The sequence below is a fragment of the Caretta caretta genome, chromosome 3 (assembly GCF_965140235.1).
Source record: "Caretta caretta isolate rCarCar2 chromosome 3, rCarCar1.hap1, whole genome shotgun sequence".
Lineage (NCBI taxonomy): Eukaryota > Metazoa > Chordata > Testudines > Cheloniidae > Caretta > Caretta caretta.
Genome location: NC_134208.1, coordinates 107,752,062 through 107,778,731, shown reverse-complemented (window position 1 = coordinate 107,778,731; position 26,670 = coordinate 107,752,062).

The following is a 26,670-nucleotide window of genomic DNA, read 5'->3' as shown; positions in this document are numbered from 1 at the left end:
AAATTACTGACCATCTCTAATTTTTACCTTTAACTGGACTCTTATGTTTAAAAAATAAATAAATTATCACTTCCGTATCCCTTTCTAGTGTGAAGAACTTCTGTAATGTAACCCTAATAACCTATTACCAAAAACTGTCTATAGAAAACACAAACAAACAAAGGTGTGAACTTGCTCTTCTCCACCCAATCATTTTCTGTATGCAGTTTGTACCCATTAAGACCACACTTTGAATATCCAGGAAGCTGAGGTGAAATCTTGACGATTTTTAAATCAATGGGAGTTTTCCACTGTCTTAGTTGGGGTTAGAATTTCAGCCTGGTGTCTGTCTGCATTTGTAGGAAGTCATTTTGAGAGGCAAAATTCAGTGCAGACTGGTACACAGGAGACGCCTATACTGCGCTATCAGACAGAGATCTTACTCTTTCTTGGTTTTGTTCTCTTATTGTAAAATAAAGACAGGTTTCAGAGTAGCAGCCGTGTTAGTCTGTATTCACAAAAAGAAAAGGAGTACTTGTGGCACCTTAGAGACTAACAAATTTATTTGAGCATAAGAGCATATTTGAGCATCGGATGCATCCGATGAAGTGAGTTGTAGCTCACAAAAGCTTATGCTCAGATACATTTGTTAGTCTCTAAGGTGCCACAAGTACTCCTTTTCTTTTTGTAAAATAAAGGTCATTCTGACTGAAAGTACATGGTTTCCCTTTGTGCATATTAAAACAATCTTCTCATCTGCTTAGTTGGAGTCATGTAGATTAATTATACAGGATATAAACTTTAGTAGGCTTCGAGGCTCACTTCACAAACAACCAAAGGGTTAGACTAAATAGTCACATTTTCAAATTCTGAAACTGACAAAATGTTAATATTTGAAATTAATAAAAACAGAATATTTCATATTTTTGTGAAACTTACCTTGGGGGTTTTTTTAAACAAACTATGGAGCTGTTCAAAAATTTTGAAATTTCCGTTTTTTTGAAGGAGGGAATAATTCAAAAAAGTGAACATTTTAAACCAGATTTATTAGTAGTATTACAGTGACACCCAGCAAGAAGGGTTTTGTGCTAGGCACTGTACAAACATAAAAAGAGATGCTCTCTCCTCTGAAGAGTTTGCATTCTAAGTGAAAGACTATAGGTTACAGGTGGATAAAACAGACAAAGGGGGAGCACAAAGAGATCATGAGAGGATATTAGTCAGTATAAAAAAAAAACAACTGTAACAACAGATAAACTACCACCATTTTTGAGTTCTTTATAGGATTCATAGCAGAGAAGACTTTTAAGGATAGATTTGAAGGTGGACAATATGACAGCTTTGCAGATATTTATGGGGAGCTGTTACCATTCATAAGATCAAAATGGGATAAAGCACAAAGCTGCTTGTTGGAAAAATTAAAAAAATGAGCAATCAAAATTAGCACGATTTGCAGAATGAAAGCAGGAGCTGATATCTTTATACCATAGAAGAGCCGATAGATAGGATCCTTTGATGTGAAGACAAGCAGTTTGTGTCTGGTGTAGGGGAAAATGGGAGGCAAAGGAGTAACAGAAAGAGAGGGGCAATGTGGCTGAAGTGACAAGACAGGAAAATGACTTTTACAGCAGCATTCTGAATAGATATAAGTAGTGCAAGATGGGATTTGTCAAGAACAGAGAGGTAGATGCTGTAGTGCTCAAGATGTGAGAAAGATGAGGGCCTGGAAACTAGATTTAGTTGTATGGAAGAAAGGCCAATGCACAATGAAGCAGAAGGAGTTAGACTGGAGATGAATCTTAGATTCCTATTATATACGAAGCTTATTTAAGCAATCCAAATCTTGGCTGAGTAATATTTGGCTGGAACGCTCATGGATTTCTAATACTTCCAGTCATGCCCCCAACCCAGAACAAAAGGTGCTTCCTGTAGTATGTTCACTTTCATTATTATAAAGGATCAGAGCTGCAGAAGTATGCAAACACGTACAAATTAAGGGATCAAGGCAAATATTTTTAAAATCAATGTATTTTGAAAATAGGAAGGGCAGATTATTCCAGTGAAATCAGTGAGCAAGACACTATTATTTTTTATAGCAATAGATTATACTCTATCGTGTTTTATAATGATAAATAAATGGAACTCCTTAAGTATATCTTAAAGAGGTTAAGCAGAGGCTTGATCACTCTCTTACCTACCTACATGGGGAAAAAATATTTGAATGTGGGCTCTTCAGTCTAGCAGACAAAGGTATAATACAATCCAATAGCTGGGAGTTGAACCAAACAAATTCAGACTGGAAATAAGGCTTGAATTTCTAGCAGTGTTGTTGATTAACCATTGGAAGAATTCACCAAGGGTCATGGTGGATTCTCCATCATCAGCAACTTTTAATTCAAGAATGGGTTTTTTAAAAGATATGCTGTAGTTCAAAAGGAATTATTTTGTGGAAGTTTATGGACACTGGTATACAGGAGATCATGTTAGATAATCACAATCATCCCTTCTGTCCTTGGAATCTATTAACCTTATTTATATAGCATCATATTTGATGTTTTACAGACAACGGTATGCCACTATATAAATCCATGGCATGCCCACACCTTGAATATTTCATACAGTTCTGGTCATCCCATTTCAAAAAAAAATTAGAATTGGAAAAGATACAAAACAGCAATGTAAATGATTAGGGGTATGGAACAGCTTCCATATAAGAAGATCTTAAAAAGACTAAAAAGACTGGGATGGTTCATCTTAGAAAAGAGACAACTAAGGGGAGATATAAGAGAGGTCTATAAAATCATGAATGGTCTGGAGAAAGTGAATATGGAAGTGTTATTTACCCCTTCTCATAACAAGATAAAATCACCCAATGAAATGACTAGGAAGAAGGCTTAAAATAGATTAAAGGGAAGTATGTCTTCACAAAATGCACACTCAACCTCTGAAACTTGGTGCCAGGAGATATGGTGAAGGCCAAAAGTATAACTGGGTTCAAAAAAGAATTAGGTAAGTTCATGGAGGATAGGTCCATCAATGGCTATCAGCCAAGATGCAACCCCATGCTCTGGGTGTCCCAAAGCATCCAACTGCCAAAAACTGGAAGTGGATGACAGGGGATGGATCTCTCGATAAATTGCCCTGTTCTGTTTATTCCCTCTTAAGCATATGACATGGACCACTGGCAGAAGAGAGAATACTGGGCTAGATGGACCATTGTTCTGACTCAGTATGGCTGTTCTTATGTAACTAAAAGTGACAAATCCCTGCTCCAAGGAGTTTACATAATATATATGTATAGTATATACAGTAATTATAGGATAGCCCAGTTGACGAGAGAGTTTAGCTAGTGATCTGCACTTACTGTTTAAACATTGTCTGAACATCCCCTAAACATGCCTTACAGTGAGATACTGAAGGAACTCAATCTATTTAGTTTATTGAAAAAACAGTTAAGAGGTTATTTGATCAGGGAAGCCTGTAAGTACCTACGTAGGGAGAAGATGATTTCGGATAGTGAGCTCTTTAATCTAGCAGACAAAAGCATAACAAGGTCCAGTGGCTGGAGATTTAAACTAGACCAATTCAAACTGAAAATAAGGCACACATTTTTAATAATGAGGGTACTTAATCTTTGGAACAACTTACCAAGGGATGTGGTGGATTCTCCATCATATTAAATCATTAAAGAAAGTGGATATCTTTCTAAAAGATATGCTGTATCTTAACAGAAGTTAATGAACTTGAGGAATGAATTATTAGATAAAATATTCTGTCTTGTGCTATGAAGAAGTGAAACTAGGTGATCGTAACAGTTCCAGCCTAAAAACAAAAAAAAGAAAGAAAAAACCCACAATGCATGAATCTATGCATGGATTATCCTCATCACAATCTCTTTCCATCTGATGGGTTTCTCACCATTTCAAATCAAGACAGTCCCACTTAAAGGGACAGGCCATTTTGAAAAGGTTACACTGAGTTACAGACATTTTTGTGGCTCTTTTTAAGCAGTTTATTGGCTTCTCAGTCAGGTGATTAAATGTAGGAGCCGAGAATCTGTTCAGCTCAAGACATGGAGAGTTGCTTTGAGGACTCACATTTCTAAGTCAGGACGAGGATCAGTTCCAGGGCAAGTTGATGACTCTGCATAGCAAGCGGATCAAGAGTAGAGGAGAGAAAGGAGAAGGGACAGAGAAATAAGACTAGCAGAAGGGGGAGAATTCCCTCTTTGGATTTTGGATTGATGCCTGCTGCATTTACTGTCTGTAAACAGCACTTTATATGTCAGGCATTACTGTGGCCATAAATAAAAATCACAACATTTACCACATCAGGTTATTTGAGATACCACTGTTATTTCCTATTTCAAATGCAGGGGAATACTGCCAATATCTCAGATTCCACATGAGCTCTCTTAAATGTTGATAGTTTTATGGCAACCACTGTACATGCTACAACCATGCACAGTTGACTGACACAAATTCTAAAAAGGACACAGTTACCAAAATTACCTTGCCAGCTAATCTGTGAAGTATTCACTAAGGAAATGAATTCATTGTCTCATCTCCTGTTCTCCAGGATAAGTAAAATACATTATGGAATGGGAGTCTAAAGGCCTGATTTTCAGATGTGCTGCAGCTCAGTTATACATAAGCAAGGAGAAGACCAATGTAGAAATTAAATAGTTACTTGATTTTTAGGGGGAGGGGGGAAGAATTAAAACTTCATCTAGGATACATTTTTAATAAATATTTCTGGAGTTTCTTTTTGTGGAAATTAAGCCTCCGTTTCAGTCACATGCAGTATATTTATCACATCTTTAAGACACTGGGCTGCATTCTGAACTCATTTATACCAATGCAAAACTGGAGTCAGACAATCTAATGGCAAATCTCTAGATTTACACCAGTGTTTCTGAAAGCAAAGTCTGGCTTTGATACATCATATAATGGTGGGAAAGCACCTCCAAAGTGCGCAATGTCAGGCAAGAGCACTTGTAAATCAACAGAGCTCATGTTAATAGCCTCAGCTGCATTACGATGCACAGAGACTATCAAACTGAATATGACCTGTATTTAAAAACACACGCGCACACACACACACACTAACACAGCCTGGAAAATGACAAAGAAAATAAAGAAGTACTCTGTGCTGTCCCAAGAGACAGTCAATTATAGTTTCTAAACAGCAAAACTGAGATAAGAAACGTTAAGTCACTGATGTATCAGACCCAGTAAGAAAATATGACACTATGCATCAAAATAATGCAATCCATGTGAAGCCTTGATTACTCTCTGCAGCCATCCTGTTTGATAAAGCTGTGGGTAAACAGCACACTGTTGGCTATTAAAATGCCTTACCATGTTTACTGGCTGAGCAGGGTGTATATGTGTGGGAGGCTGAAGAGAAAGAGGGATGAGTTTTGTTTCATTTTTTAAAAGATTTAAAAGTTGAATCCATTTTTGGATTAAATAATTTCTTCAGAATTCACTAAGATGGCCTTCTTCCCCCCCCCCCCCACCCCGCTTCCCGCCAAGAAAATAGGTTTACAATCTTCTTCTCTCCTATCATTGCAAAATGTGTTATGTTCATGCATCTGAGCTTAAACCACAAACCCTGTACTCTGACAATATTTGTCCTCACAGATACATTTCCGTGCTCTGAACAAGCAGATGCTTTGAAGTCCACCTCTTCCCACAAGCCCCTGTCAGCAAACATATCTTTCATCAGCCTGCAGTAAGGCATATTTTTTTAATTAACCATCCTACAACCACCAGCAAATGGTATAACATTCAACGGATTAACTGATCCAGTGGATCGCTGTTTCTCTACCTTGTGCACCACATGTAGACAAAACAGTGAATTCCCTACAAATATCAGATTTAAGATGCAATTGAAACAGACAGAAAAAAAATATACACCAAAGTCAACATTCACCCTTCCTGATCTTGTCAGTGAAAGCAACTCTGTTTGAGCTTGTGGTTTGGGATTTTGTTTTTGTTTTGTTTTTTTACTATCCTCATATGGCCCTTCACCCCTCTTCCGCACGTACACTCGCAAACACTGAACTGATAATGAGCAGTTTTCTCAGGGTTAATTGGACTACTTTATTTTGGGGAGAATTCCCACCCATCCACCCCCTGCCTCCCATCCTCCCCCCGGCTGATTCTGAGAGAAGACCATTCTGAAGGCAATAGTAATGAGAGTAATATTCAGTCCATAAATACAGAACCTGTAATGGGCTTTATTACTGGAAACAATGACTTATCATATCATACAAAGAGTGCAAAACCTTTCCTTGACACTACTTTTATAAAATTTTGCACTATAGAATCATCAGTAAAGCTATTTTCAAATGCTATTGTTTGTTTATTTCAATTAATACGGTGGCAAGGTTAGAGCTTTTCATATCAATGTGTGAACAAAAGGGCAATTGATGAAATTTTTAAAAATGCATTAAAAATGGATAAAGGGAAATGTTTTATATCATAATGTAAAGTTAACTTGTTTAACTCACTAACATGGGATATTGTTGAGGTAAAAACCTTGGAAGGTCACAAAATGGGATTACCTATTCAGGAATTAGTCGGTTAAGCAGTGGATTCTTGCAACCTACGGTATAAGATCCACTATTCAAAAGAAGGGGCTGAGGGCATATCCAGATGCAGCAGCTGATGTTTTGTAAAAAAAAAAAAAAAAAAAGAAAGGAAGGAAGGAAGGAAGAAAAAAGCAGACTAGTACCAGTAGGAGGAGCACCTCACAACTGACTGCTACTTGACAACTGCTAGTTTTGGAGAGACCAGAATGAAGACCCGAGGAAGGATAGGAATAAAGAGGAATGTCCCAGCTCCTCAATCTCAACTCCTCATGTCATATATTTTCATCTGAGCAAAGATCATCGGGCACACTACCTCCCAGGTGATGGTTACCCTACGGCTGGCTGCTGCCATAGATGAACCAGGAGAAAGAACCAGGGGCAGGAGTTGTCCTCCTTTTTGCCTCATTTCATGGCACAATGTCATGTCCTGATTCTAGAGTGAGATGGACGCAGACAGGTTACTGCAGCTGTGTCCATGTATATGAGAGAGATTCTTTACACATAAGGCCGTGGGGACCAGTCAACAGATGACTGAAGTGGACAAGAGAGGGCACAGCACAACAACAGAAGTAGAACTGCTCAGAAAAAGGAGAGATACCACAATTATTTTTCCTTTTGTTATTGTTTAATTTTGACATTTTTATTTTCTTCCCCATTTAAAACATTTCAACCAGCAATCATTAGTGAGAAAAATAGGCCAGGATGCCAGTGATGGAAAGGAAGTTTAAAAAGCCATTTGATGTTGCCTGGCCATAAAGGAGGGTCACAAGATCAGCCCTGACTGGATTCTGGAGGCAAAATATAGTGCAGGGCCAATGTATCCATGGTGGGCTGGACAGGACTGGACTGCCTGTATGGGAGGAAAAAAGACTTTGGGCTGGAAGGAAATGTCTGTTGGGCTGAATACTGTTGGATTAGTGAGGCAGGTAGGGAGTAGATGCATGCTGAGAATCCAGCTCCAAGGATATATGTTTATCTGAGGGGGGAAGGGACAAAATGTGGTAGCCTCCTCCCCTGAGGTGGGGCTTAAGCCTCCTCCCTTCTCTCTCCTCAGTGCTTGTTATCATCAAAATTTGGAGTAATTTTCCCCTCTTCCTGCATGAGTCAGGTCCTGAGGTTCTTTTTCTTGGTACCCAGATACCTCCTCTCAAAGTGCTCACTGTGCCATATGCACAGGGCGTCCCCCTTGTGAAGAATCAATGACAATACTGTTAGCTGGCAAAGAGTGTAAAGCCAGGTACCATTCCCTCCCAGTATTTCATGGTCTTAATGAACAAAGAGAAATTTGCACTGTATTTCATCAGCGACAAATGTTGAATTTGAATGCAAACTTCCCAAATGTTTAGAGGTAACAGCCAAAAGCCAAAGCCCATCCCCCATTGTACCTAGTACATGTACAGGGGTACCACAGAGAAGGCTTTTTGTGCCCTCTCTCTCTCATGTGCCACTTCTACAGCACATCCATGCAGGGTAGGGAACAACTGAGTCCTATAGTTTCTGGCTTTGTACAGTCCTGGGATTTGTCTACAATAGAACTTTTCACCTCATTTATCTAGCACCAGTAGAGCAAGCCTGGAAACATCAATTAGACCACCAGCAAGCATTTTTGCCACCATGTCACTTACCCCTGTACCAAAGGGGTAGGATACTGGACAAGTTGGGTGAATGATCTGTTCCGGTATTTCAGATTCCTTGGCTTGTAAACCCAGAAAAGCTGTTCAGTGTTACATAGTGTCTATATTATAGATACTATAGGTGGGGCTGAGAGCACTATGTATCGTTAAGGTTGCCCGACACATATATACACAAATTTTCAGGTGTTCATAACTCTATCAAACTTTACCATACATGGAAAATTTCAGCCTGCATTGTTATCTGCCTCAAGCTGAATTTATTTGGAACATTTCAACCAAAACACCTCAGACAATTCTGAGAATGATGCCAGTAAAAAAATGCATTGTTTTGCCCATGTTAAAAACATTCTAGTGACCTTTTCTTTGATTTTGGCATTTGCTAACTTTTAAGGTTGCAAAGCCAAGCACTCAAAAATATTCTGTTAACATTGTTTTTCTATGTGTAATTATTTAATCTAGATTTAGTTTCAGTCATGCCCAGTTAACGTACAAAGACTATTGTATCAGCATATATAACAAACACTGCTTTTTTCTCCCACAAATCTGTTCCTTTTTACAGTCCAAAATTAGTCTTGAGGAAAGTTATTTCAGGAAAAAAAATCCCCTCTCTCTTACTTCTTACACCTCTGTTACTCCCCCCAGTAAAGCAAAGCTATCATCTGACACAGATAGCCCTGTATAAATTGCAGTCATTATGGATTTAGATAGTTCCAGTTCAGATAATTTACTGATGATATATTCTTCAAATAAAGTTAATAATCCACTTCCAAATGCAGTTAAACATCCTACAAGTCTCAGGTTACCAAACCAAACAAGACCGTATCTTCCATTTTATGACAGTCTAGAAGAAGGATCCCTTTGAGTAATGAATTATTCTAGGTTTTTTCTATAAACATGAAAGTAAGGTCTGGGTTGGGGTGGTTTTCCTCTTCCTCCCCATGAAGTCCACATTGTTGCCTTCAGGCTCACCACTAGTAATAACTCTAAACAATTTAGCAAACAGTTCTTCCAATCCCCATGCATTTCAATGAGGGCTAAATATATGTTCCTGTTCTTCATCTTTCTTCACAAAGAGGTGCCCTTATTCATCACTTTCAAATGCTAGCATCTACCTGTGAAAAAGTGTAGCTTGTAGCCATGTTGGCACACACACCTTCATCTGTCTGAGATAGTATCATCTGATTTCAAGGCTATTCTATTAGTCTAGAACACCTAGTGTGCTAGCCTGTCTACAGGTCCAGATTATTCACATTTTAAAGTAATTTCCAAGAAAATAGGATCCTCCAAACCTAAATTAAAGTACTAAATTAAAGTAATCATGGAAAAAACCAAATGACTGGTTCTTTGGAGACAGATTTCACTACCTTTGCCCTTCTCTGGGTGGCACTACATGGTCCTGCCTCTCAGACTGGATCTCTGAGCTTCAGTTCTCCTATTTACCAACCAAGTTAACCCAACATGCCCAGGTGTTTGGCACCTGTGCACCCTTATACTCCAGAAGCCTGTGACACCAACTGATTAAAGTGATCCCAAACTAGCTTCCTCAAAACAAAGCATTATTTATTCACCCAAATGTACATAGCAAGCAGAACAAAGGGATAAAACAAAAAGGCCTATACACATTTTACCATACCTAAGCCTTAAACTTTCCTTTCAAACTGTAGTAAGTTCCAGTTAGTCCTGTTACCTCCATATCTGGGTTAGGAGAGACAGCCTGACTGCTGCAGTTTGTGTGTCTCTGGCATGTCTCCCTCCAGGCAGCTGCTGACAATCCAATCAACTCCCCTTCTTTCCTAGGCCAGCAGCCATTGATCCTATATTTTGGCCTGGGAAGAATAAATCTTGCCAGTCTAGTTGGTGCCATTTAGCAATCTGCCCGTTTTTTTCCTCAGGAACTATTGGTATTCATTCTGACTGTACCTTATGTTTGCCATTGTTTTGTTTCCTGTTTATTTTTCCCTGATTGCATCTCATAACTCCTTGCAGTCAGGCAGGATAATACCAATCAGGTGAACTAAAGTGCAGATGATATTTATAAAAAAACAACAACACACAACTATCTTATTCTCCACAGAACCAAAAGCAGACTTTGGTATTGCAGTCTGACAGTACCATTCCCTGTCAACGTTTCATGGTCTTAATGAGCAAAGAGAAACGTGTACCGTATTTTGTCAACTCTTAAAATCTTTATTGAGGTAACATGGTATTTGATGTTGTGATAGCTTTGATTCATTTAACAATACCGATATATTTCCATGTACTAAACTTTTGTTATACACATATATATTTAAATTTATAACTTTGCAAATATTTTGAAACATTATTTTATTCCAGAATTGGACAAAATAGGCATAAAATAGACTATACAATATAGAAAGAAGGAAGGTGAGGTAATATCTTTATTGGACCAACTTCTGTTGCTGGAAAGGACAAGCTTTTACGCTTCACAACAGAAGTTGGTCCAATAAAAGATATTACCTCACCTACCTTGTCTCTTTCATATCATGGGACTAACAGCTACAACAGCACTGAAAACTACAATAGAGAGGATTTTACATGTGAATGTAGATGATGATTTAAGGCACAGTGTTATAGTAAGTAAGTGTTAAGATAGCCATGCAGCTAACTCCACCAGGAAAGTGTATTCCCAGCCCACTAGTCTTTTACACCAACAAGTTCTTTCCGTAGTCCATGTGCCTCTCAGAATTTCTCCAGTAACAAAACTGTCTAAAAGTCTTCCCAGGTGTAGGTGCTCTCGTACAGCTTTTATGCACATTCTGCTGTGATGGGGTAGGCACCTTAGTCTGTCCCCTCACTAATTCCTAATCCAAAATTAGATCCAGCTTCACTTCTAAAGCCCAAGCACTGACTTTTGCAAGTCCCTGTCATCTGTCAAATAGTACAGCCTTATGTACCCAGATGCTATTTAGTCCTTCTTACCACAGACTTGAACTAGCTCTCAAAGCTTTCAATCACAATACTTTCCCCAGCATCTGCTGTCAATGGTGCAATCTCCACAGATGACCCTGTGTTCACACCTGCCACTGCCTCCCTTGGCTCCACTGCTCTTACAACTCCCACCTCGAACAGAGGCCTTACTTCACAACCCCCTGCAGAAGAATTGCTACAAAAAGTATCTCCTCTCCCACCAAGGTCTGAGAGACATGATACATTTGCCTTTGTCCCAGGGAAGGCAGCGCCTGTAGCTACTGCTCCTTTAGAGGAAGCAGCCACCTCATCTGGCTCCTTACTTTGGCTATCTGGCTAAACAAGTATAATAGTGGAGATAGAAAAAAATGCTACAGGTGCAGACAGACCAGTGAAAGGTAGGGTCTGAAGGCTGAAAGCGGGGAGCAGCGTTATACTGGAGATAATCTAGTCAGGAGACAGGGAGGACAGATACAAATACCCCTGGGTGGAATTTTGGGAAGGCATTGGAGAACTCCAAGCCCCTTGTCAAGGTTCCTCCCCCACTCTGAACTCTAGGGTACAGATGTGGGGACCTGCATGAAAAACCTCCTAAGCTTATCTTTACCAGCTTAGGTCAAAACTTCCCCAAGGTACAAAATATTCCACCCTTGGTCCTTGAATTGGCCGCTACCACCACCAGACAAATACTGGTTACTGGGGAAGTGCTGTTTGGACACGTCTTTCCCCCCCAAAATACTTCCCAAAACCTTGCACCCCACTTTCTGGACAAGGTTTGGTAAAAAGCCTCACCAATTTGCCTAGGTGACTACAGACCCAAACCCTTGCATCTGAGAACAATGAAAAAAGCATTCAGTTTTCATACAAGAAGACTTTTAATAGAAATAGAAGTAAATAGAAATCACATCTGTAAAATCAGGATGGTAGATACCTTACAGGGTAATTAGATTCAAAACATAGAGAACCCCTCTAGGCAAAACCTTAAGTTACCAAAAAGATACACAGACAGAAATAGTTATTCTATTCAGCACAATTCTTTTCTCAGCCATTTAAAGAAATCATAATCTAACACATACCTAGCTAGCTTACTTACTAAAAGTTCTAAGACTCCATTCCTGGTCTATCCCCAACAAAGGCAGCATAAAGACAGACACACAGACCCTTTCTCTCCCTCCTCCCAGCTTTTTGAAAGTATCTTGTCTCCTCATTGGTCATTTTGGTCAGGTGCCAGCGAGGTTACCTTTAGCTTCTTAACCCTTTACAGGTGAGAGGAGTTTTTCCTCTGGCCAGGAGGGATTTCAAAGGGGTTTACCCTTCCCTTTCTATTTATGACACCCCTGAACCGACCAGCTGAGTCCCCACTGCATAACTAGTTCAAGCTTCAGCTACTCTCAAGCTTCAACCCACCCACCCTCACCATCAACAGGTCAGCTGTCTCAATCTTAAAGTATCAGATAACTAGAGCTAGAGATTTTTGTGTGAACAGAAGGCAGGTTAGAGGCGATGCTCCTGCTACAGCCCCAATTAAGAGTGCATTGAAGACTTTAGATAAGAGAGGCATGCATATAGACCAGTGGTTCCCAAACTTGTTCCGCCACTTGTGCAGGGAAAGCCCCTGGCGGGCCGGGCCAGTTTGTTTACCTGCCGCATCCGCAAGTTCGCTGCTCCAGACCAATGGGAGCTGCTGGAAGCAGCGCGGGCTGAGGGACGTACTGGCCACTACTTCCAGCAGCTCCCATTGGCCTGGAGCAGTGAACCGCAGCCACTGGGAGCTGCGATCAGCCGAACCTGCGGACGAGGCAGGTAAACAAACTGGCCTGGCCTGCCAGGGCTTTCCCTGCACAAGCAGCAGAACAAGTTTGGGAACCACTGATATAGACTGTTGATTGTTTTAAAAATCTCTTCTCTTATGCTTTGCTTTGTTCTTTTCATTAAGATTAAACAATACTTTGTTTTAAGAAGGCTGTTTGGTGTCATTATATTCATTACAGCTCACAAGCTCCTAAGGAAAGGACTCCAGGTACCAGTACTCAGTCAGACCTGTTTAGGGTAAGCATAGTTGATCCATAGGGTGCTGTAGCCAAGGACCAGGTCGAAAAGTGCAAGAATCGTGTGATTCCACCCTAGGAAGGTAATGGCATGAGGTCTAATACATGATTGGAGGGACATTCCGAGAGATCTGAGAGGGGAGAGAAGTGTTGCTAGCCCCATAACTGACTCACATTCTTAAGTCTTGCCATGGAAAACTGCTTTTCCACTGCTGCAAATGGGAGAAGGAAATTTGAGAAAAAGACAATTATTATCAGCCCTTCTGTAAAAACAATGAGAATCCAAAATAGCTTATTTTATATGTGAACATTTTGTGCTGTTCCTATGCTTAGCTAGAAGGGGCATTTAATTCTGTTAAGACAAACAATAAAATGTGTGCTTCTGATACTCAAGAAAATGATCATTGGAGAACACAGAAGCAGTCTGAGATATCACAGATGTATGTATTTTAAGGCCAGAAGGGACGTCCTGCATAACACAGGCCAAAGAACTTCCTTGGATTTATTTCTGCTTCAAGTCCAATAACTGTGGTTAAACCAAAGCATATCTTTTAGAAAAACATCCAAGTTTTATTTAAAAAATTCCAACGAAGAATTTAGTTAGTTACTGTCATGGTTAACAAATTGCTCCTTATTGCTAGGCTGACTTTGTTTACCTTCAATTTGCAGTCATTGGACCTTATTATATCTTTGTCTGCTAGAACCGAAGATCTCTTTATTGGCAATTCTGTTCCCCATGTATTTCTAGACTGTGATGAAATCACCCTGTCATGGGGTTACTGGCCTCTTTCCCGCCCCCCACCCCAAGGTCTGGAGCATGGGCAGTCTGGACTAGTGATCAGAACCAGAGTCAAGATTCAGGAGTCAGAGATGAGGGTCAAACCAGAGTCAGGAACCAGGAGACAGAAACCAGAGCAATAGCAGCTGCAGGAATAAGTGTTGAGCAGTCACTAGCCAAGTCCTATTCCTGTGCTTAAGAACAATCCTGCTCAGCCAATCAGGTAACCTGGGCGATGAGGGGTTTCCACTGTGGTTAGCTAGCTGATCCTAGGCCCAGCTACAAGCCTTCATTCCTGACACTTTTAAGGGGAACCTGTGACAAGCTAATTTAGGAGTAGTGAGTCCATCTAGGCAGTTAATTGAATGATGAGCCATATTTCCTGTAAACTGCAAGCACATATGCACAGCAATCTTGTGTACACTGCACAGGCCATAAATCACACTGGGCTTGGCATGGTCCTTTAAGTACCTGCTCTTCTTGCAACCCTGCCTGGGCATATTGGCCCTGCCTCCTCACTGCAAGGGGAATGGATGAGCGCCCAGTGTCAGGGTGCTGAGGGAAGCGGTGCCTCAGGAGAGGCATCTGGCTGGGCTCTGCAGTGCTGGCTTGGAGTGGAGGCTCTGGAGTTGCATCCTGATGGGGCTAAAGCACCAACCCACCCCCCACCCCGCAGTTAGTTTCCAGGGATGTGGTGGTTGTTGCTGCCAAGAGATGGCAGGGGAAAGAGCTGTGGCCTGAGCCCCTTCTTAGGTTGGATATTAGGAAAAATTATTTCACTAGGAAGGTGGTGAAGCACTGCAATGGGTTCCTAGGGAGGTAGTGGAATCGCCATCCTTAGAGGTTAAGGCCCGGCTTGACAAAGCCCTGGCTGGGATGATTTAGTTGGTGTTGGTCCTGCTTTGAGCAGGGGGTTGGACTAAATGACCTCCTGAGGTCTCTTCCAACCCCAAGCTTCTATGATTCTATGATTCCTGGGAGCACCCGGCAGAGGGTCCTGGCCTGGGGAGGTGCAGTCTCTCTCTCTCTCGCGCACACACACACACGCACACTCTCCTGGCTTGGCTCCTAAGGCTGTGAATGAAGGAGACATGGACTACTGTGTGCTGCTGGGGAGGAGCTAGCCTCTGCACACCTCACAAGCCCCCTTCCCCACATCTCTTGCTCATCTATGCACACCTCTACCTCCTCTTTCCTCCCTCCACCCATGTTGTCCTTGGGCAAGCGTAAGCTTGGAGGGAGTTTTGATGACAAGCACCTGGGCCTGATAAAAAAGGCCTCAGCTGCCAGGAGACTCAGATTCCAAAGCCAGAAGGGACCACTGTGATCATCTAGTCTGGCCTCTTGTATAATACAGGCTGTAGAACTTCCCCAATATAATTCCTAGAGCATCCAATCTTGATTTGGAAATTGTTAGTGATAGAGAATCTACCACAACACTTGGTAAGTTATTCCAATGGTTAATTACCCTCATTGTTAAAAATGTACACTTTAAACCAGTCTGAATTTATCTACCTCCAACTTTCAGCCGTTGGATCATGTTATAGAATCACAGGACTGGAAGGGACCTCGAGAGGTCATCTAGTCTGTTAGGGGGCTTATTCCTTCACCCACTTACTTCCCTGGTCCTTCTCGCATGAACAGAGAGCAACAATACCCGAAGTCCAAAGGTGCAAACAATTCGATGTTTATTGGGGTGAACTTCCAGCAAGCATGATTCCAGTTTCCTTCCTTAGTATCCTCCTTCCCAGCTCTGACACCACAGAGCCTTACACCTGTGTCCCTGTTCCCATTCCTACCCTTAGCCAAACATGATTCCAACTTCCTTACTCCCATTCCCTGTTCCCATCTCCCCCTTTAGCAAAACATGATTCCAACTTCCTTACCCCCATTCCCTGTTCCCATCTCACACACCCACATGCCCACCCCCACCCACACCCAGTCACTTCCTCATTGACTACAGATTATATAGTAAAACTTGAGTTCTGCTTAGCTATACCTTAACCAATCATTTTCCTGAAATTTAACTAACCAATCCTAACATATTGTAACATGATTATGTAACCAATTATATCCCACCACCTCAATTAGTTTACACCCAGCAAAATTAATTATACAGCAGACAGGAACAATCACAGAACCAGACAGAGATTATACAGACAAACAACAGCAAAGTGGGAACTATAATGACAAAACAATACAGAAGTGAGGATTTCACATCCCAGCTATTGATAAGTGAGTTCTTGCCAGACAGGATGCTATCAAACTAAGTTTCCTTTTACATTTTCTAGGCACTTCCCTTTCTCTGGAGGTGATAGGAATACAATCCTGTCCTGATAGTGCCTAACAGCCCAATAGCACCTTATTTCAATGTGACTAGTTTGGAATGTGAGGATGTGACCGTTCGCTTCCCAGCTTATGGCTGCCTCTGCTGCTTAGCCAAAGGCCTGAGCCTCAGCACAGGGCCACAAACTGTCACAGTAAGAGAAGGCCCTTACACTGGCAGACAGTGGTTTTGATTCTTTCTTTTATACCTCTATCACTAGCCAAGTGATAAGAATACACCTAAATTCTTAGAGTATAGGCCTTTACAGACAGGCCTGAATATCTATATCCTAACATAGTCCAGTCCCCCGCACTCATGGCAGGACTAAATATTATCTAGACCATTCCTGATAGGTGTTTGTCTAACCTGCTCTTAAAAATCTCCAATGATGGAGATTCCACAACCTCCCCTAGGCAATTTATTCCAGTGCTTAACCACCCTGACAGTTAGAAAGTTTTTCCTAATGTCCAACCTAAACCACCCTTGCTGCAATTTAAGCCCATTGCTTCTTGTCCTATCCTCAGAGGTTTAAAAAGAATAATTTTTCTCCCTTCTCCTTGTAACAACTTTTTATGTACTTGAAAATTGTTATCATGTCCCCTCCCAGTCTTCTCTTTTCCAGACTAAACAAATTCAATTTTTTCAATCTTCCCTCATGGGTCATGTTTTCTAGACCTTTAATCATTTTTGTTGCTCTTCTCTGGACTTTCTCCAGTTTGTCCACACCTTTCCTGAAATGTGGTGCCCAGAACTGGACACAATACTCCAGTTAAGACCTAATCAGTGCGGAGTAGAGCGGAAGAATTGCTGCTCGTGTCTTGCTTACAACACTCCTGCTAATACATCTCAGAATGATGTTCGCTTTTTTTGGAACAGTGTTACACTGTTGACTCATATCTAGCTTGTGCTCCACTATGACCCGCAGTTCCCTTTCTGCAGTACTCCTTCCCAGGCAGACATTTCCCATTTTGTATGTGTGCCACTGATTGTTCCTTCCTAAGTGAAATACTTTGCATTTGTCCTTATTGAATTTCATCCTAGTTCCTTCAGACCATTTCTCCAGTTTGTCCAGATCATTTTGAATTTATAAGTGTACTCTCTATGCCATTATCTAAATCATTGATTAAAATATTGAACAGAACCGGACCCAAAAATGATCCCTGTGGGATCCCACTTGTTATGCCCTTCCCTGTGAACCACTGATAACTACTCTCTGGGAACGGTTTTCCAACCAGTTATGCACCCACCTTATAGTAGCTCCATCTAGGCTGCATTTCCCTAGTTTGTTTATGAGAAGGTCATACGAGACAGTATCAAAAGCTTTACTAAAGTCAAGATGTACTATGTCTACACTTCCCCTCTATCTACAAAGCTTATTACCCTGTCAAAGAAAGCCAGCAGATTCGTATGACATGATTTGTTCTTTACAAATCCACGCTGACTGTTACTTATCACTTTATTATCTTCTAGATGTTTGCAAACTGATTGCTTAATTATTTGTTCCATTATCTTTCCAGGCACAGAAGTTAAGCTGACTGGTCTGTAATTCCCCGGGTTGTCCTTATTTCCCTTTTTATAGATGGGCACTATATTTGCCCTTTTCCTGTCTTCTGGAATCTCTTCTGTCTTCCATGACTTTTCAAAGATAATCGCTAATGGCTCAGATCTCCTCAGTCAGCTCCTTGAGTATTCTAGGATGCATTTCATCAGGTCCTGGTGACATCTAACTTGTCTAAGTAATTTTTAATTTGTTCTTTCCCTATTTTAGCCTCTCATCCTACCTCATTTTCACTGCCATTCACTATGTTAGATGTCCAATCACTACCACCCTTCTTGGTGAAAACCGAAACAAAAAAGTCATTAAGTACCTCTGCCTTTTCTACTATTGTTTTACCCCTCATTGAGTAATGGACCTACGCTGTCCTTGGTTTTCCTCTTGCTTGTAATGTATTTGTAGAATGTTTTCTTGTTACTCTTTATGTCTCTAGCTAGTTTGATCTCGTTTTGTGCCTTGGCCTTCCTAATTTTCTCCCTACATACTTGTGTTATTTGTTTGTATTCATCCTTTGTAATTTGACCTAATTTCCACTTTTTGTAGGACTCTTCTTTGATTTTTAGATAATTGAAAATCTCCTGGTTAAGCCAGGGTGGTCTCTTGCCATACATCCTATCTTTCCTAGGCAGTGGGATAGTTTGCTCTTGCACCCTTAATAATGTCTAACCCTTAATAATGTTTAAAAAACTGCCAACTCTCTCAAACTTTCCCCATAGACTTGATTCCCATGGGATCTTACTTACCAACTCCCTGAGTTTGCTAAAGTCTGCCTTCTTGAAATCCATTATCTTTATTTTGCTGTTCTGCCTCTTACCATTCCTTAGAATCATTAACTCGGTCTTTTCACGATCACTTTCACCCAAGCTGCCTTCCACTTTCAAGTTCTCAACCAGTTCCTCCCTATTTGTCAAAATCAAATCTAGAACACCTCTCCCCTATTAGCTTTCTCCACCTTCTGAAATAAAAAACTGTCTCCAATACATTCCAAGAACTTGTTGGATAATCTGTGTCCTGCTTTGTTGTTTTCCCAAAAGATGTCTGAGTAGTTGAAGTCCCCCATCACCACCAAGTCTTATGCTTTGGATGATTTTCTTAGTTGTTTAAAAAAGCCTCATCCACCTCTTCTTTCTGGTTAGGTGGTCTGTAGTAGACCCCCACCATGACAACACCCTTGTTTTTTGCCCATTTTATCCTTACCCACAGACTTTCAAAAAGTCTCCTATTTCCTTCTCAACCTCAGTCCAACTGTACACATTTTTAATATATAAGGCAACACCTCCTCCCTTTTTTCCCTGTCTGTCCTTCTTGAGTAAGCTGTACTCTTCTATACCAATATTCTAGTCATGTGTATTATCCCACCAACTGCGATGCCAAGTATGTCATAGTTGTATTTATTTACTAGCATTTCAAGTTCTTCCTGCTTATTCCCCATATTTCTCACATTAGTATACAGACATCTAAGATACTGATTTGATTTCTTCCCCACTCCAGTTCTGACTTGTCTCTCCTTATCCCTGCTATAAAAGCCCATGCTCCCCCCAAATTCTGACCCTTCTCCCAGGTCTCCATGTTTTTGACTTACCTGTGGGCTTTGGTCACCTGCCCCTTTTTAATCTAGTTTAAAGCCCTCCTCACTAGGTTAGCCAGTCTGTATCCAAATATGCTCTTCCCCTTCCTTGATAGGTGGACCCCATCTCTGCTTAGCAGTCCTTTTTCCTGGAAGAGCACCCCGTGGTCAAGGAAGCCAAAGCCCTCCTGGCGACACCATCCTTGCAGCCAGGCATTCACCTTCAGAATGCATATGTCTCTGTCTGGGCCCCCTTGACCAAAATGATCAAAGAGAACACAACCTGTGCTCCCAACTCTTTCACCCTTACTCCCAGAGCCCTGTCATCACTTCTGATCTGCTGAGAGTCATACCTTGCAGTATCATTAGTGTGTGAATGGATGAGTAGAATGGGGTAGTAGTCAGAGGGCTGGATGATCCACAACAATCCCTCTGTAAGTCTCAGATACAGGCCTCTGGCAGGCAGCATACCTCCGGGGATGCCACGTCAGGGTAAAAGATGGTTGCCTCTGTCCACCTCAGAAGACAGTCCCCAACCACCACTACCCTACATTTCCTCCTGGGAGTGGTGGCTGCAATCCTCCCAGCCTTGGGGGTACATGGCTTCTCCTCCTCCATCTTTGGAGGTGATTCTCCATCACTCGTTGCCAGGGCAGCATAACAGTTTTCCATCACCACGATGGGTGGGTTGGGAGTAGGGGTGGAGTATTGCCTGCTGCCAGAAGTAACCAGCAGTCAGTGTCCTCCCTGTGACGGAGCCATATGCTCCTCCCACAGTGATGTGACAGCAGTCCTCTCTAGCTGGATAAGTTTCCTCAGCCTTGAATGTCTCCATATGAATACTCTCAAGGAATTCCTCATGGGCACAGATATTCCTCAGCCTAGCCATCTCCTCCTGTAGCTTTCCCACCTGCTTCATGAGAGATTTCACCAGCAGGCACCTTTCACACTGGATGGTCCCCCCCGCCTCGCTTTCTGTGAGTGGGAAATGCAGGCCTCAGTCTCTGCAAACCCACACCAGGATCTGGGTAGAGACATCCTTGGTTAGGTGATTGTCTGGATACAGGCACAGGTGGAGGAGACAGGCACAGCGTTGGCACTGATAATGCGGCTCTTCCTAACCATAGAGATTATATTATGTCTCCCTCCCAAATTCCCCTGTTTGTAGGCATGAGCAGGTCCCACTCAGATAGAAATTCAGATCACTGCATTTACAGTCCACAGCATTGACCATTAGACCACAGAAGATGCTCACAAAGCATGAAGCTCTCCTAAGGGAGGGAGTTCCTAGAGATCACAGGTCCCCAAGGAGAAAGGGAGAAGCACAACTCCAAGAAATAAATTTGATTTTGATTTTATTTGGTTTTAGATCCCCAGCAGGGGAATTTTGTCTTATGTCCTTTTGGACTATGTGCCACTAAGGGGCCCTAGGAGAAGGGAAACTGAGGCAGGGAGTGCCTGCTGCACCTCGCTAGGTTAACAAGGGGTGCTATAGGGCAACACAAGCTTTTATATTTATTTTGTGATGCTAAATAGATTGAGAGCCTTGAGTCTAGCTCTATAAGGCACATCTTCCAATCCTTTAATCATTCTCTTCTCGTGGATCAGTACGAAGATAAAAAATAGGAAACAAAGGGCAAGAAAAAAAAATATCAGTTTTCACAATGGAGAGAGGTAAATAGCAGGGTCTTCAAGGATCTGTACAGGGACCTGTGTTGATCAATGTATTCATAAATAATCTAGAAAAGTGGTAAACAGTGAGGTGACAAAATTTGCAAAGGATATATAATTATTCAAGATAGTGAAGTCGAAAGCTGACTGCAAAGAGCTACAAAGGGATCTCACAAAAGTTGGTGACTGGGCAACAAAATGGAAGATGAGATTCAATGCTGATAAGTGCAAAGTAATGCACGTTGCAAAGCATAATCCCAACTAGACATACAAGATGAGGGTGGTCTGTCACAGGGTGCTCTACTCACCAGTGGAACACCTCCTTGTAGCTACAGCTAGGGATTAGCTCTGCCAATCTGATACCCCTTCTTGCAGGTGCTCACTCTCTCTCTCTCTTTTTCAGGACTTGACTACTCCCTCTTTGTGGCTTGGACCTCCAGATAGGTCACTGTAGTTTTCTACTTCTGGCTGGAAATATGTACCAAAATGTCTCTGTACCGATCATCCAAGGCAGTCTTCCAGTTTATCACCCATCATGGTGACACTTTCCCAGGAGCTGATAGGGAAACCTAGGCCTGACTTCATCTCTGGGTTCCAGTCCAGGGACCCTACAACCATCAGCTAAGGTCTACGCTGTCCTACACCTTGCTGCTGGTTCCCTAGATTGTTTCATACATTGCCTCTATCAAGCTCCTTCTACACCCTCCTCCTGACATACCGTACCCTCCAAGCCAAGCTCCCTGTTCACACTAATCTCAAAGACAGTGACTATCAACCTCCTCCCTGCAGCCCTTTTCTGCCCTCAGCTACCTGGCTTTATACAAGCCCCACCTGTTCCTGTTCACGTGAACTTCATCCTTTAATTAGTCATCATTGCAATCTGGCTCCTTCTCCAGGTGCAGCCTATGCAGTTAATTGGCCCACCTAGCCACCTTAACCCCTTTAGGAGCTGGTGTGGGGGTGAATACCCCCATCACAAGGTCTAACTTAGCTTCTTACCACTCAAGAAAGACACTTTGGAGTCATTGTGAATAGTCCTTTGAAAGCATCTGCCCAATGTGCAGCAGCAGTAAAAAAAAAAGCTAACAAAATGTTAGGAACCATTAGGAAAGGTATAGATAGATAATAAAACAGAAAATATCATAATGCCATTATATAAAGCCATAGTATGCCCACACCTTGAATGATGCTGTGACCCTAAGCATCTCTGTGTTCACATCCTACACACTACTGCAGTGATGTTTGTCTAAAATATGCCTTATAAGGCTGTGACATTAATAACAGCTCAAAGGGAGACACCAAGGGCATCCTGATATCTGGTAATGAATTTCAGCTGGCTTAACCAGTCCAGGTCACTTTGTTATTGTCATGAAATGTATCTGATAAGTGTCATGCAAGGTATCAATGAAAAGCTCATAACTCACTGGTTCTTAATATCATTGCATAGTGTAGGAGCAAACAACTGATGCAAAGTTATGGACATAAACTGAAATTATACTTCTTAAAATATGTTTGCCAGCCAAGCAGGAGTTATCCCACCCTACAGAAAGGAATGTGGGTTCCCCACCTGGGAGTTACTTCCAAAGTACTTTGAAAGACAATGAGAATGTATTTACATATCATACATACAGACCCATCAAGCTATCAGGGGGTGGAATCAAACCTCACACTATCACCGCAAGGGATGAGAATGACAATCGCATTCAGTCAGTTGCACTGGAAGGGACAGGAACTAAATAATCTGCATTTTAGCAGACAACCCCAGCAGGACTCTTCCTTCAAGACAGACTCCATATTGTCTACCTCACAGCTAAAAACAGACTGTTATCTGGAGGTATCCTTCAGAAGAATCCATTTCAAAGATTCAATGGACTATAAAAGAGAGGGGTACAGAATACCAAGTTATCTATCTTTCATCTAAGACCACAAAGGTACCAGCCCTTTGATTATAGGGGATAGATACTGACCCAGGAGCCCAGGAGTTCAATCAGCCATCTTGACAGAAACATGTGGTGAAGATTTTACCTTGAACCAAGTCTAGTTTGTTAAGTTTTAGTCACTAGAAAGCGTATTATCGCTATTTCTCTTGTAATGATTTCTGATTTTAATCCTTATAATTGATCTTACTTAAAACCTATCTCTTTGGAATTAGATAAACTTGTTTTATTTTTTAATCTAAATTATTCCAGTGCTGTGTTTAAACTGAACTATTTGGTTACTCCAGTTAAAGTAACAAATTGTCTGGATATTGATTCTTTAAAGAAGCAACAAGCCTTAATCCTCTAGCGGTTTCCGGACAGGGTTGGACACTTCAGAACACAAGTTTTGGGGAGAAATTCAGGGCTCGGAAGAATTTGGAGTCATGTTACCAGTTGTTAAGCAAGGCTGGTGGAGACCAGTGGAAGACTGTGGTATCACAGGCAAGCTCCTGGATCCATAGCATTGGACCAAGGCTACTCAGTTCATTGACATAGAGCACATGCTTGTTGTTGACTATGCAGGTTGCAGGAAGAGAGCTGTAATAGCAAAGCTTTTGAGGCACTTAAGTGTTACAGAGTAAGAGGTTCCACAAATCTTTGCCAGCCTCTGTTGCACCCCCTGAACATGACAAAGATATCATCTGAAATCTAATAGTACATTGGTCATTAATATTGTAAAATGCTCTGTATAATGTTACTTGAACAGGTTTAAGAAAACAGCCTAGCCTAGGTAAAGGGGTGATAAACAGGTCTGTACAAGACAAAAGAATGTGGGTTTACCTCAATTTACATATTACCAATAAACAAAACTATCAAGCAAAGCAGCCAGGGTTGTCGTGAACATGAACTCAAGAGACAGAGAACTAATGTAGTGCCTGCACCCCAGAAAGACTCAGGAAACTAAATACCCAGGAAATATGAAGCACAGCAAGAGAGACTCATCTTTATCTTTCACCTAAGAAGATAAGGGAAACCAGCACCTTGTACTTCTGTGGAAGATCCTGACTGAATATTTGATTAGTGAAACTGTCTTAAACAGCGACTGGGCCTTGCTAAATCAGTTTTAGACTTTTAGATGCGTGTTTTCATTTTTATTTGCTTGTAATCATCTCTACCTTTATTCCTGTTATTTGGCATCACTTAAAATTGCCCTCTTGTTAATAAACTTGTTTTATTTTAATCTAAACCAACCCAGTGCTGTATTTTAATTCAAGTGATTGTTAACTCCAGTTAATGTGGCAAGTTGCTAGGTATTGTCTGTTTTAAAAAACAAACAAACTTTATTATTTCTCTGACTGATTCATGAGAGGGCTGGACATTTCAGAGCAGAGGGTTTCTGAGAAATTCAGAACTGGGGATGTGTCAGGTTTACTTCGCTAGAAGTAACCGAGGCTGGTGGAGACCAGAGGGTAGCTGTGGTGTAACAAGCAGGCTGCTGGAGTCAGAGTGGCTGAACCAGGGCTGCTTAACACACAGGGACTCATTGTCTGTGTGTAGGCTGGCTGAGAGTGTCCAAACAAGGAACTACACCAACAGAGCAGTAATGGCACCCAGGATTACAGGGCAGGCAGTGACACACCTTCTCTCTGGTCAAATTGCACCCCAAACTGTGACAACTGCATGCAGTTCTGGTTATCCTAGATCAGATGAGATACATTAGAATTGGAAAAGGTGCAGAGAAGGGCAACAAAAATAATTAGGGATACAGAACAGCTTCCATATGAGGAGAGATTAAAAAGACTGGTCCTGTTCAGCTTAGAAAAGAGACAACTAAGGAGGGATATGATAGAGGTCTATAAAATCATGAATGGTCTGGAGAAAATGAATAGTCAAGTGTTATTTACCCCTTCACATAACACAAGGACTGGGAGTCATCCAATGAAATTAACAAGCAGCGGCATGAAAACAAACAAAAGGAAGTACCTTTTCACACAACGCACAGTCAGTAGTGGGATTGATTGCTATGGGATGTTGTAAAGGCCAAAAGTTTAACTGGGTTCAAAAAAGACTTAGATAAGTTCCTGGAGGATAGTCCATCAAGGGCTATTAGCCAAGATGGTCAGGGATGCAACCCAATGCTCCAAATGTCCCTAAACCACCACTGCCAGAAGCTGGGATGGGATGACAAGTGATGGAGCACTAAAAATTGCCCTGTTCTGTTCATTCCCTCTGAAGCATCTTACACTGTCCACTGTTGGAGATAGGATACTGCACTAGATGGACCATTGGTCTGACCCACGATGGCCGTTCTTATGTTATTATATTCTTATGGCTGTTCTCTGAACCATCTTAACTCCCCGATTTTTCAACATCCTTCTAGGTGTGGACACCAGAACTAGGTATAGAATTCCAGTAGAAGTTTTACCAGTGACAAATGCAGAGATAATACAACCTTCCTGCTCAACATTCACCGGTTCATACATCCAAGGATTGCATTAGCCTTTTCAGTCACAGCACCACACTGTGAGCTCACAGTCAGCTTATTATCTGCCACAACCCAAAAGTCTTGTTCAGTATCACTTCTTCCCAAGATAGAGACCCCCCATCCTGTAAGTATGGCCTACATTCTTTGTTCCTAGATGTATACCTTTACATTTATCCACATTACAAGGCATATTGATTCTTGCATTCATCTTACCAAGTGATCCAGATTGCTCTTTGCCAGTGACCTGTCCTCTTTATTATTTACTACTCTCCCATTCTTTGTGTCATCTGCAGACTTTATCAGTAATGATAAAGTAAGGGCCAGATGCATTATGGAGGTTCCTATTAGTAACTCCACAGTTTTGCTAAAATGGGGGCATAAATTCCTGTTTTTCTCTAAAATTAGGTCACCAATATGTGTTCAACTTCACCCAGGGTTAGTTCTTATGTCCTATGAACTTTTGATGAAGTTTTTGTTTGATTTATCTGGCTGGAATTTTTCATTGACAGCCCTATTTTGCATTGTGGATTGGTATCTCTTTAAAAACATCTATTTCCAAAATACTTGGTAAAGAGGGGGACACTGAGGAAAACTAAACCTTAATTCTGCCCCTTTATGTATCAGCCCTCTATCAGCTCCTTTAACTGTTCTTCTGCACACAACCCTTTACCAAACTGCCCTTTGCCAATGCAAGTAACCAGAAACATTCACAATTGCTTGCATTGGGAAAAAAAATCAGTAAAGGGGGATGTGCCAAAGGCGAGGGAGGGGCAGAGGTAAAATTACAGTTCATGGCTTGTGATGTACATGGCAAGGGGTATGCTTGTGGGTAGAGGAGTAACAGATATGTACTGTTAGGTGACTTATCTTTTCATTTGCTTGCTTCTGTGGGTTTGTCAGGCATGTTGTGTGTGTAGCAACCATAACTGCTTCACCACAAAGCTCATTGTATATTAAAACATTTAATGTATGTAAGTCATTCTGGGAATGTAGAGAAGATGAAGAGCAGCTTCAGAAACTTCCGAGGAAATTGCATTGTTTTTAAAATGCCTTCTATGCATAGGTATTTGATTCAGTTTTGAAACGTAATTAAAGGCTAATATGGAGCAAACCTTTCTTAATGTGCTGTAGCATTAGGTTACTATGTGTCACTACGTGAACTCACCACCATTTTATAACTAT